Here is a 2,416-nt window from a genome sequence, read left to right on the forward strand (position 1 = left end):
AGCGATAAACAGCTGTCAGTGTTGCTGGAGAAGATCTTTACAATGTAACATCAACACAAGACCAACAATAATTATGCTGAGCTTGCTAAAACAAGGCAGGGGTGTATTGTACAGAGTTCCACCAAAATTTTGGGGAAAAATCTGAAAAAGTCAGTGGTCAAACAAAACGTCTCGCATTCAATATTAAAGGAGATCTGGGTGGAACCTTTTTGCCTGAAAAAACGAATGTGACTTCACATTAACTCCTGTGTATACAAGTAGTCTTGTCTTTTTGCATTTTTATGCTGTTTACACCCCTTTTTTGTCTGTACAGTATGTGTATTGTGATTGACTGGCGCTTTGAAGCTAAACTTACCATCCAAAATACCCTTTTCTTTGTCCATTTCCACTCAATATTTGTTCCTGATTGTGGCTCCACATCAACTGCCACACCGCTGCATTTCCTCAAACTACTGTACGGTGTGGGCCGAGGGCCAAACAGGACATGCGCACGTTATTTCTTATTATTATATTTGATAGCCCTAAAAATATATATAGTAGGAAGTCGATCTTTTGGACTTGGTCATTTTAAAAGTAGCTTGCAGGCTGAAAAAGCGGCAGCAGCCCTGCGCTACGGTAACACTGCAAATGCAATGCATTCCAAAGAGAGTGTTTTCGCATTGTTATTTCAAGCACCTCATGCTTCGGGGTGCTCAAGGATACCTCGACGACCACATTGCATGCTTTGTAATTCTTCTCCTTTCTCCTCTTATACCACAAACAATAAGATACAGTAACACTTTGAGATGCTAGGGATTGAACCAAGGACCTCATACATGCAAAGCAGGCACTCTACCACTGAGCTACATCCCCCTCACTTTAAACTGCTGATTAACTTTTTATTAAATGTGACAGCTGTGAAATGTGAAATTGCCCAAGACTTGTTTCTTCTTCACCAGCAAAAGTTATATTTCTTTTCAAACAATTAATATATGAATATTAGTTCAAGTAACCCCCATAACACGTGTGGTGGTGGTGGTGGTGGAACAATTCTTTCTACTTGACAAAGAAACATAATGTTGTGATTATAAATTGACACCGCAAATACTTGTAATAACCCCCGTGCACATCTTTTGCTAAGAAAATAAATCCAACATGGCTGACTGTCAAAGAGTGCGTCAAAATGTTATCATTTGGTCTCATCACAGATCATTTCAAAGCTGCTTGTTTCCTGTTTGACATCAAATATGTGTAAACTATTTGTACAAGCGTCCGATGCTTATTTTAAAAGCCTTGAACTCACATTAGTAAGTATGTGCAGCGTAACACAACTGACACACACCTCATTATTATAGTGAGCTCGGTGTGAGAAGCTGCAGCGTGATGTGGAGATCATTAACAGTCTGCAACTAGAAGATGAAGCAGCAAAGCGACAGAGGTCCGATAAGGAGGATGAGGAAAAACACCTGTGGGGATATTCTGTTTGTTTTTTTCAATTTGTACTGGGGTGGCACGGTGGATTAGTGGTTAGCATGTTGGTTCTAATCCCTGCTTGGCCATCTCTGTGTGGGGTTTGCATGTTCTCCCTGTGTGTGTGTGTCGGTTTTCTCCAGATACTCTGGTCTCCCTGCAGATTCCAAAAACATGCATGTTATGTTAAATAACATTTGTTGATTCATTTCGACAATGTACTGGTCTAACACACATTTTAATGATCACATCTTTTTCTTCTGGCTGATTTAAATACTACTTATATTCATCTATTGATGAAAGACATTGTGATTTGAACCATTTAAAGTAGCTATTTAGCGATAATCCATTTTCATTGAAAAAGAAAAAAAAGACAAAGTGACAAAGTCAATATTGCACTATATTTATTTGTTTTGTATTTCTTTTAAAACTATTTTATGATGTCGTTTAAACACAAAAATGCTGAATTAATTTGACATTATGTTGTGTGTAACTAACCTAATACAATTGTGCGGAACTGACAAGAAATGATTAATGAAATCTTATCAATTATATGCATTGTTTGGTATAAAACTACAATAATAAACATTTAAACGCTCATTGTAACACTGACCTTGCTTTAATTAGATTTTATTTGGATTATTTTATTAAAATGTTGGAAGTAAAATAGTAAAAAAAATAAATAGTAAATAAAACTACCTTTGCGAAGTGCAGGCAATAGATTGGTGTGATTGAATGCCAGTTGTTGGTTGGTTTGATATTTACGTAGTAAGAAAAACAGCATAGCTTGTTTCCCACTGAGGTGTGAAATTGAGATTTTAGTTGTACTTCTCTCTCGGGGGTGCTAGAAGCTCTGAGACCCGCTGTAGACAGAAAAACATGCAAATTTGCCTCCTCTTAGTGTTGTAAATACACATTATTTTGTCTTTAACTAACATAATACAATTGTGAGGAACTGACTGGAATA

At 37.0% G+C, this 2,416-nt stretch overlaps 1 non-coding gene across 1 annotated transcript; it reads right to left on the bottom strand.

The window, feature by feature from the left end:
- Positions 1 to 780: 780 nt before the first annotated feature.
- trnaa-ugc (transfer RNA alanine (anticodon UGC)) lies at positions 781 to 852 on the bottom strand. The gene has a single exon. It is a non-coding gene; the product is annotated as a tRNA-Ala (tRNA).
- Positions 853 to 2,416: the final 1,564 nt, after the last annotated feature.

Source organism: Dunckerocampus dactyliophorus, chromosome 6 (genome assembly GCF_027744805.1).
Source record: "Dunckerocampus dactyliophorus isolate RoL2022-P2 chromosome 6, RoL_Ddac_1.1, whole genome shotgun sequence".
Classification (NCBI taxonomy): domain Eukaryota; kingdom Metazoa; phylum Chordata; class Actinopteri; order Syngnathiformes; family Syngnathidae; genus Dunckerocampus; species Dunckerocampus dactyliophorus.